The sequence below is a fragment of the Mirounga angustirostris genome, unplaced genomic scaffold, assembly GCF_029215605.1.
Source record: "Mirounga angustirostris isolate CCGP_5_RB_7025 unplaced genomic scaffold, mMirAng1.0.hap1 SCAF_12, whole genome shotgun sequence".
NCBI classification, from domain to species: domain Eukaryota; kingdom Metazoa; phylum Chordata; class Mammalia; order Carnivora; family Phocidae; genus Mirounga; species Mirounga angustirostris.
In genome coordinates, this window is record NW_026991720.1 from 90,557,114 (window position 1) to 90,568,696 (window position 11,583).

The following is an 11,583-nucleotide window of genomic DNA, read 5'->3' on the forward strand; positions in this document are numbered from 1 at the left end:
GGACACCCTGACATACATTCCTCCTCTAACTGCCTTTGTTGGCTTCAATTCTGAAATAACATCGCTTTAAGATACAGGAAAGTGACACTTGTCATCAAAAAGGCAAATCCTCAGTGAGAATAACTTGCCTTAAAAAAATCATGCCTAAATCAGCCAGATTTAGAAAATGCAGAAACTCTTCCAAGGCCCTTTTTAAAGGGAGGCTTTAGAAAGTAAATTTGTCCCATGAAATAAATGGTAACTGGTGCATGAAATGGTATGAGGATGAGAAGTATTTCCTTTACTTGTATCAACAACAGTTTGAGTGCCTGTTCTCCCCAACATATCACAAATTGTCAAATTTTGGTGCACTGTCACAGCATATTTGAATCTTTCCTAAATAATCATACTGTTTCCGAAGGCAGCTCTTTCTAAACCAAATCTCTCCCGGAGTCTGTCTCCACACAAAGGTTCTCTTACCAATTTTCTTCTTCTGATAACTTGGTGCTTATTCTTGCTCCCTGCTAAGCACACCCACCATTATCTCCAACCTTGTTCTTTACAACCACTCAATCATAGTCATTAGAGTTTTACTTCATTTCGTGTCTACCATTTTGTTTCTCTTCTCACTGCCACCATCCTGGCTCAGATATACACGTGGTCCCTGCTGTGCATGGTAATGAATGACCATAAAAATGACTGCATGAACAAAAACTGTGCAGAGCAACCTTACTAATCAAAGGAGGGGGGGGGGATTACAATTATTCTGGGACCTTTTTTTTGGCAACACATTAAAAATCTTTTGCTGTAGGTTATAAACATATAGGGAAATTTAAGAGTAGCAAAACCAATATTTATTTAGAACACTGTAATTTATTCATTTATGTTTTTAGTGCACTGTAACTTAAAACATTAGAAATAGCAGGAGGAGGAGGAGGACCAGTAGACCTGAATTTCGTCTGGTCCCAGGAATTCAGCTGGATAGGGATCAAACCATTCTGAACACCTACGAACTCAACAGGAGATCAAAGAAAATAATAGCAACAACTCTCTGAACAGAAAAGCAACCACTTTCTGGAAGGTAGGACGTGCGGAGAAGTGAATCCGAAGCGATATTCAGGAGGATAGACAGTGGGCGAGGGGGCCTCTGTCGGCCGTTTCTGGCAAGTGATAAAGCCGTGGAGCACAAAATCGGAACTTTTAGAAGCTGGTTCCGCTGAGGGACGTCACTCCAGTGGCTAAGCGGGGGGTGGAACCCTCGCGGGACAGTGTGGTCTCAGGACCCTCAGGGTCACAGAAAGACTGGAGGAGCCTGAGTGTGGCAGAGCTCCTGGATATTGGACCGGGGAAGCCAGCTGCAGAGACGGAGCTGAGGAGTGGGCTCTCAGCTCAGGGTTGCCATAAACCGTGATCTGCAGCACAGTCGGGCCACTGCTCCTCCAGCAGGGACCCAACAAGCGGCAGATCCGGGGAGACTCCCCTTCCTCCCCTGGGAGGAGCTGCCCAGGAATGCACCGCAGGGATCTGCTGGGTTTGGAGACTCCACATGGGGTCGTGTGCCAGAGATAGAAGCGCTCGAGAAACGCTCGGTCACAGGCCGGGTGAGCATGGAGTGCGGCCAGAGACCGGGAGATGGGAGTGACTGCTTTTCTCCGGGGGTGCACTGAGGACTGGGGCCTGAGCTCCCATCTCCTCCAGGGCGGAGATTGGGAGGCCGCCATTTTCACTCTCATCCTCCAAAGCTGGATGGAAAGCTTGCAGGGAAAAAAAGCTCCTGAGAGCAAACCCGAGCAGATTACTTAGCCCAGACCAGCAAGGGCAGGGCAATTCCGCCTCCAGCAAAGACATTTGGGAAGCATGCAACAGGCCCCTCCCCCAGAAGATCAGCGAGAAGAGCCAGCCAAGACCAAGTTTACCATCAATGAGAATGGCAGAACTCCAGTGCTAGGGGAACACTGCGCATAGAATCCATGGTTTTTTCCCCATGATTCTTTAGTCTATCAAAGTTAATTTGTTTAATTTTTTTCTTTTTTTTTTTGAATTTCTCTTTTTCCTTTTTTCAACCAACATCTTATCAATCCATTTTTAAAAAAATCTTTTTTGTTTTTCATTTTTAGAGTCATATGCTATCCCTTCATAGTAGCTAACCTTATTTTTGGTATATATATATAAGTTTTCTCTTTAAAATTTTGGAATACAGTTTCTTCTAACAGATCAAAATATTCCCTAAATCTCTAGTGTATGGCTTTGTTCTAGTCTCCTGCCTGATCAAATTCTCTCTCTCTCTTTTTTTAAAATCTCCTTCTTTCTTTTTTCAACCAACTTCTTACCTTATCAATTCCTTTTATAAAATCTTTTATAATTTTCATCTTTACAGTCATAGTCCATCCCTTCATCATATTTACCCTTATTTTTGTACATATATAAGTTTTTCTTTCTTTAAAAATTTGGGAGGCACTTTCTTCTAACAGACCAAAATATGCCCCAAATCTAGTGTGTGGCACTGATCTATGCACCAGCCTGGTCATATTTGATCATATTCTGTTTGTTTGTTTGTTTTATCTTTTTCTTTTTTCTTTCTTTCCCTTTCTTTTCCCCTGGTTTCAGGTCTCTTCTGATTTGTTTAGTGTATATTTTTCTAGGGTTGTTGTTACCCTGTTAACATTTTGTTCTCTCATTCATCTGTTCTCCTCTGGACAAAATGACAAGATGGAAAAAATCACCTCAACAAAAAGAACAAGAGGTAGTACCGTCTGCCAGGGACCTAATCAATACGGACATTAGTAAGATATCAGAACTAGAGTTCAGAATGATGATTTTAAAGATACTAGCTGGGCTTGAAAAAAGCATGGAAGATATTAGAGAAACCCTTTCTGGAAAAATAAAACAACTAAAATTGAACCAAGTCGAAATGAAAAAGGCTATTAATGAGGTGCAATCACAAATGGAGGCTCTAACTGCTAGGATAAATGAGGCAGGAGAGAATTAGTGATATAGAAGACCAAATGATGGAAAAGAAAGAAGCTGAGAAAAAGAGAGATAAACAACTACTGGATCACGAGGGCAGAATTTGAGAGATAAGTGATACCATAAGACAAAACAATACTAGAATAATTGGGATCCCAGAAGAAGAAGAAAGAGAGAGAGGGGCAGAAGGTATATTGGAGCAAATTATAGCAGAGAACTTCCCTAATTTGGGGAAGGAAACAGGCATCAAAATCCAGGAGGCACAGAGAACCCCTCTCAAAATCAATAAAAATAGGTCAACACCCCGACATCCAATAGTAAAACTTACGAGTCTCAGAGACAAAGAGAAAATCCTGAAAGCAGCTCGGGAGAAGAGATTTGTAATCTACAATGGTAGAAACATTAGATTGGCAACAGACCTATCCACAGAGACCTGGCAGGCCAGAAAGGACTGGCAGGATCTATTCAGAGCACTGAATGAGAAAAATATGCAGCCAAGAATACTATATCCAGCTAGGCTGTCATTGAAAATAGAAGAAGAGAGAAAAAGCTTCCAGGACAAACAAAAACTAAAGGAAGTTGCAAACACAAAACCAGCCCTACAAGAAATATTGAAAGAGGTCCTCTAAGCAAAGAGAGAGCCTAAAAGCAACATCGACCAGAAAGGAACACAGACAATATACGGTAACAGTCACCTTACAGGCAATACAATGGCACTAAATTCCTATCTTTCAATAGTTACCCTGAATGTAAATGGGCTAAATGCCCCAAACAAAAGACACAGGCTATCAGATTGGATTAAAAAACAAGACCCATTGATATGCTGTCTGCAAGAGACTCCTTTTAGACCCAAAGACACCCCCAGATTGAAAGTGAGGGGGTGGAAAACCATGTACCATGCTAATGGACACCAAAAGAAAGCTGGGGTGGCAATCCTTATATCAGACAAATTGGATTTTAAACCAAAGACTATAATAAGAGACGAGGAAGGACACTATATCATACTTAAAGGGTCTATCCAAAAAGAAGATCTAACAATTGTAAATATCTATGCCCCTAACATGGGAGCAGCCAATTACATAAGCCAAATAAGTATGCAAAGAAACACATCAACAACAATACAATAATAGCGGGGGACTTTAACACCCACCTCACTGAAATGGACAGATCATCTAAGCAAAAGATCAACAAGGAAATAAAGACTTTAAATGACACACTGAACCAAATGGACTTCACAGATATATTCAAAACATTCCATCCCAAAGCAACAGAATACACATTCTTCTCCAGTGCCTATGGAACATTCTCCAGAATAGATCACAGATCTCATCCTCAAGCCACAGATCACATCCTAGGTCACAAATCAGGTCTCTACTGGTATGAAAAGACTGGGATCATTCCCTGCATATTTTCAGACCACAGTGCTTTGAAACTAGAACTCAATTACAAGAGGAAAGTTGGAAACAACTCAAATACATGGAGGCTAAAGAGCATCCTACTAAAGAATGAATGGGTCAACTAGGAAATTAAAGAAGAATTTAAAAAAATCAGGGAAACAAATGAAAATGAAAATAGAACTGTTCAAAATGTTTGGGATGCAGCAAAGGCAGTCCTAAGAGGAAAGTATATAGCAATACAAGCCTTTCTCAAGAAATAAGAAAGGTCTCAAATACACAACCTAACCCTACACCTAAAGGAGCTGGGGAAAGAACAGCAAATAAAGCCTAAACTCAGCAGAAGAAGAGAAATAATAAAGTTCAGAGCAGAAATCAATGAAATAGAAACCAAAAAAAAAAAAAAAAAAAACACAAAACAACAACAACAACAAAAAACCCAAAAAACAAACAGTAGAACAGATCAATGAAACTAGGAGCTGGTTCTTTGAAAGAATTAACAAGATTGATAAACCCCTGGTCAGACTTATCAAAAAGAAAAGAGAAATGACCCAAATAAAATCATGAATGAAAGAGGAGAGATCACAACCAACACCAAAGAAATACAAACAATTATAAGAACATATTATGAGCAACTCTATGCCAGCAAATTAGATAATGTGGAAGAAATGGATGCATTCCTAGAGATGTATCAACTACCAAAACTGAACCAGGAAGAAATAGAAAACCTGAACAGACCTATAACCACTAAGGAAATTGAAGCAGTCATCAAAAATCTCCCAAAAAAACAAAAGCCCAGGGCCAGATGGCTTCCCAGGGGAATTCTACCAAACATTTCAAGAAGAATTAATACCTATTCTTCTGAAACTGTTCCAAAAAATAGAAATGGAAGGAAAACTTCCAAACTCATTTTATGAGGCCACCATTACCTTGATCCCCAAATCAGACAAAGACCCCATCAAAAAGGAGAATGACAGACCAATATCCTTGATGAACATGGATGCAAAATACTAGCCAATAGGATCCAACAGTACATTAAAAGGATTATTCACCACGACTAAGTAGGATTTATCTCTGTGCTGCAAGATTGGTTCAACATCCACAAATCAATCAATATGATACAATACATTAATAAAAGAAAGAACAAGAACCATATGATCCTCTCAATAGATGCAGAAGAAGTATTTGACAAAGTACAGCATCCTTTCTTGGTCAAAACTCTTCAGGGTATAGGGATAGAGGGTACATACCTCAATATCATAAAAGCCATCTATGAAAAACCTACAGCGAGTATCATTCTCAATGGGGAAAAAATGAGAGCTTTCCCCCTAAGGTCAGGAACACGGCAGGGATGTCCACTATCACCACTGCTATTCAACATAGTATTGGAAGTCCTAGCCACAGCAATCAGACAACAAAAAGAAATAAAAGGCATCTGAATCAGCAAAGAATTCAAACTCTCACTCTTTGCAGATGATATGATACTTTATGTGGAAAACCCCAAAGACTCCACCCCAAAACTGCTAGAACTCATACAGGAATTCAGTAAAGTGGCAGGATATAAAATCAATGCACAGAAATCAGTGGCATTCCTACACACCCACAACAAGACAGAAGAAAGAGAAATTAAGGAGTTGATCCCATTTACAATTGCACCCAAAACCATAAGATACCTAGGAATAAATCTAACCAAAGAGGCAAAGAACCTGTACTCTGAAAACTATAAAATACTCATGAAAGAAATTGAGGAAGACACAAAGAAATGGAAAAATGTTCCATGCTCATGGATTGGAAGAACAAATATTGTGAAGATGTCAATGCTACCTAGAGCAATCTCCACATTTAATGCAATCCCTATCAAAATACCATCCACTTTTTTCAAAGAAATGGAGCAAATAATCCTAAAATTTGTATGGAACCAGAAAAGACCCCAAATAGCCTGCGGAATGTTGAAAAAGAAAAGCAAAGCTGGCAGCATCACAATTCCGGACTTCCAGCTCTATTACAAAGCTGTCGTCATCAAGACAGTATGGTACTGACACAAAAACAGACACATAGATCAATGGAACAGAATAGAGAGCCCAGAAATGGACCCTCAACTCTATGGTCAACTCATCTTTGACAAAGCAGGAAAGAATGTCCAATGGAACAAAGACAGTCTCTTCAACAAATGGTGTTGGGAAAATTGGACAGCCACATGCAGAAGATTGAAACTGGACCATCTCCTTACACCACACACAATAATAGACTCCAAATGGTGGAAAGACCTGAATATGAGACAGGAATCCATCAAAATCCTTGAGGAGAACACAGACAGCAACCTCTTTGACCTCAAACCACAGCAACTTCTTCCTAGAACCATTGCCAAAGGCAAAGGAAGCAAGGACAAAAATGAACCATTGGGACTTCATCAAGATAAAAAGCTTTTGTATGGCAAAAGAAACAGTCAACAAAACCAAAAGACAACCGACAAAATGGAGAAGATAATTACAAATGACATATCAGATAAAGGGCTAGTATCCAAAATCTATAAAGAACTGATCAAACTCAACACCAAAAGAACAAATGATCCAATCAAGAAATGGGCAGAAGACATGAACAGACATTTTTCCAAAGAAGACATCCAAATGGCCAACAGACACATGAAAAAGTGCTCAACATTGCTCGGCATCAGGGAAATCCAAGTCAAAACCTCAATGAGATAGCACCTCACACCAGTCAGAATGGCTAAAATTAACAAGTCAGGAAACAACAGATGTTGGCGGGGATGCAGAGAAAGGGAACCCTCCTACAGTGTTGGTGGGAGTGCAGCCACTCTGGAAAACAGTATGGAGGTTCCTCAGAAAGTTGAAACTAGAGCTACCATACAACCCAGCCATTGCACTACTGGGTATTTACCCCAAAGAAACAAATGTAGGGATCCGAAGGGGTACATACACCCCGATGTTTATAGCAGCAATGTCCACAACGGGCAAACTATGGAAAGAGCCAAGATGTCAATTGACAGATGAATGGCTAAATAAGATGTGGTATATATACTCAATGGAATATTATGCAGCCATCAAAAGGAATGAGATCTTGCCATTTGTAACGATGTGGATGGAACTGGAGGGTATTATGCTGAGGAAAATAAGTCAATCAGAGAAAGACATGTATCATATGATCTTACTGATATGAGGAATTCTTAATCTCAGGAAACAAACTGAGGTTTGTTGGAGTGGTGGGGGGTGGGAGGGATAGGGTGGCTGGGTGATAGACACTGGGGAGGGTATGTGCTATGGTGAGCGCTGTGAATTGTGTAAGACTGTTGAATCACAGACCTGTACCTCTGAAACAAATAATACATTATGTTAAAAAAAAGAAGATAGCAGAAAGGGAAAAATGAAGGGGGGAATCAGAGGGGGAGATGAAGCATGAGAGACTATGGACTCTGAGAAACAAACTGAGGCTTCTAAAGGGGAGGGGTGTGGGGGGATGGGTTAGCCTGGTAGTGGGTATTAAAGAAGGCATGTACTGCACGGAGCATTGGGCATTATATGCAAACAATGAATCGTGGAACAGTACATCAAAAACAAATGATGTAATGTATGGTGATTAACAAAACTTAAAAAAAAAAAAGAAATACTTAGCAATAAAGTGTTTTTTTTCCTGTGTAGAAATCTTACTGAGTAGTATAAACAGTGCTTACCCCATTGTTCTCACTGTATTGCATACAGTATTGAGTGAGCATCATCATTAAGCCTTCGTGAGCTCTCATACTCCTTTCTAAATTTAGATTGGCTTTCAAACTTTCAGCTTCAGGAAATACCTCTGGAGTTTCTTCAAAGCAAGTTTTTTTGTATTTTGTTCTTCTTTTTCCCAGTATGCTTTCTTCTGGGACATCTTCATCCTCATTGTGTCACTAAGTTTGCCTTTACTGAGTTCTTCTGGTTGCACATATGGGAGTCTCTCAAACAGTGGCAGTGTCAAAATTCCCACAGACAGTGATTTCTTCCATATCTCCATTTATGTTCAATTTGAATTTCACTTGCAGTTTTATCAATTGCCTCTTTGTTGCACTTCCTGTCTTAGCCAATTTCCTTTTTTGGGTATCCATTTTTTTCAAACATTATATAGGTTTATCCCTGGAAGACAAGGAGGCAACACAACAGCATGCTTTGCTATCTGTGTGAATATAATAATTATTATTATATATTAATAAATATGTGGTGGCCAATCATGGATAGACTCTGCAAGAAATGATGTGTTTGGTCATGATCATGATATGCATTTATTAATATGTAGTGATTTTTGTATTGACAATATAGCAGAGAAATTTCTACTTTATGCAATTACTCAGAGTGGTAACTGGAATCTGAACTGTGATATTGGGAGACTGGTATCATTTAACTAAACTGGTAACTGAAGTCTGCCTATTTGGAACTGTGCAAAACAATATGGCCTGATTATTATTAGAAAAATTTTCTGCCTTCTCTTTTTATCTTTAGTGTTTCTAATCCACCTGCCATTCTCTAGTCCAGAGTTTCCTCCAGGATAACTATTGCCTTATTCATCATATGGCCACTCAAGGACCTCACAGACGCTTACATGTAGTTTTTACCCTGACATAGGTGTTATAACCATCTCCCTGGTTGGCTTAAGCACCTGTACTTACATTCTGAGATTGCATAGCTCTTAAACCCCCAGGGATAAGAGGTGCTCCTGAATCCTGCTGTGGGATTAAAGAACTGAGGCTGCTTTGTTGCTGTTCATGATGACTTCTGTAGGAAGTGATTTAAAGGCCTCTGGTCCTTTGATAAACCTGGATTTTCTGCGCATCTTGTCTGAGTGATATCCCCAGTAAGCTGGATCTGAAGAGCTGTCTCTTTGGTTTTTGGGCCTTCTGCACAAGACTTGTTCTCCAAATATCCACAAGACTGTGAGAGTGACTGCTGAGCTCCCATGTGATAAACACATGGTTAGACTTTTCAAACTTGTTGCTTTGTAGTCAATAGCAACAGAGGCACTCCTGCCTGATGTCCTATCTGCCATCTCCCAAATCAGTCTGGGAAGAGTAATTTTGCCTGAGTTATTTTTGCTCCAGGGTACTTTTTTTTTTAAGATTTTATTTATTTATTTGAGAGAGAGAGACACAGTGAGAGAGGGAACACGAGCAGGGAGAGTGGGAGAGGGAGAAGCAGGCCTCCCGCGGAGCAGGGAGCCCGATACGGGGCTCGATCCCAGGACCCTGGGATCATGACCTGAGCCGAAGGCAGACACTTAACCGGCTGAGCCACCCAGGTGCCCCGCTCCAGGGTACTTTTATGACTGCTATAGTGAGATACCAGTAACTCCTTCTTTATGGTCTCTTTTTTGGTTCCTGGGAAATAGGACGATATCCCTGAATTTTCCTTTGTATATACCATAAAACATCCTCTGAGAATGAGAGATGAATAGGAAGAAGCTTTCTGTCTTCTTATTCTGAACCCCCAAAGAAATACTTGTAGAGTCAAGCTGGGCAGAACTTTGTGACTATTTCAGCCAATAGAGTATAATGGAAGTGATGCCATATGTCTTCTGAGGCGAGATAATAAGAATGTCTTAAACTTGTGCCTTGCCTTCTTATGATGGGTATTCTTAAAACCCAGTTGCTATGTATGTTGTGAGGAAGCCCAAATTAGCCCACATGCAGAGGCCATGCATAGGTAATTTGTCCAGTAGCCCAGCCAATAAGCAACATCAACCGCCAGATGTTTGTGTGAAGATGTATCCAGATGATAAGCTGTTAACTTATCCCAATCTTGGAGTCTTCCCAGCTAATGCCCCAGACATGGTGTAGCAAACATAAGCAGTCTTCCCTGTGCCTGGACTAAATTACTGACTGACAAAAATCTGTGAATACAATCGTTATTTATTTATTTATTTTTTTTTTTTGCGAGAGAGAATGAGAGAGAGCACGAGAGGGAGGCGGGTCAGAGGGAGAAGCAGACTCCCTGCCGAGCAGGGAGCCTGATGCGGGACTCGATCCCGGGACTCCAGGATCATGACCTGAGCCGAAGGCAGTCGCTTAACCAACTGAGCCACCCAGGCGCCCACAATCGTTATTTTTAATACAATTATATGCCATTAAGTTTGGGGTGGTTTGCTGAGCTCCCACGTGATAAACACATGGTTTGCAATAGTAACTGGAACAGAAATGCTTGACTCTGTACAACACTTAAAATCATCTGAGTGGTGAGATAAGTGAATTTGTCTTTTCTTATCTCTACTTTCTAACATTTCCACAATGTACATGGGTAGTGGGTGTGGTCAATAGGAACATAATGAAGTAACTGATTAAATGTGGATGGGAGAGGGAGGGGTCTGGGATGCTGCCCAGATTTCATGTCCTTGGATGCTAGCAAGAAGAGGCTGTTGTGTATTAATTGTTTCCCTTATCTCATCCATATAAAGGACACTGGTAGGACATTACTTCTTGTTAAAGAACTTCTTTAGAAATAGTCCCAAAATTGTAATAAAATGTGATGTGATAATTTTCCACCCTTACCAAATACTCCCAAGAAGTAGCAGTCTCCTTATCCCTTGTAGCAAAATGGTTAATCAGAGGAGAGGCCCATCCAAATTCTATACACCCACCCAGTGGTCCAACAATGGACCACCTGTCTTTTTTTTTTTTTAAGATTTTATTTATTTATTTATTTGAGAGAGAGAGAGAGAAACAGCATGAGAGGGGATAGGGTCAGAGGGAGAAGCAGGCTCCCTGCTGAGCCGGGAGCCTGATGTGGGACTTGATCCCAGGACTCTGGGATCATGACCGGAGCTGAAGGCAGTCGCTTAACCAACTGAGCCACCCAGGCGCCCTGGACCACCTTTCATTTTCCCCATCTCCTGATTTTGTGGTGGAATTGATATACATGAAGATTTAGGATTTTTGTGACAAAAATCAAATGATAATTGTGGCCCTCAGAAGGATACAAAGCCATCTGAATAACAAGTAAGGATTAATTTGACTATTAGTTACCAAAGTCAAAACATTAGCATCAGGGAATAATCCAACTGCTGGCATAAGTGTATGTGCCAAGAGTTGCTTGTTTCAACTAATGGAATTCAGTAAATCATTGCCACTAGAGGGCTAGATGGTTCTAAGTACTTCATTTATCCTTAGTAAGTGAATATAACTTACTCTTACATCTCCTGGGGAAAACAAAAGCATTTTCCATCTCTGAAATGGAGTAAGCTGGATTAGGAGGAGACCCCCACAGCA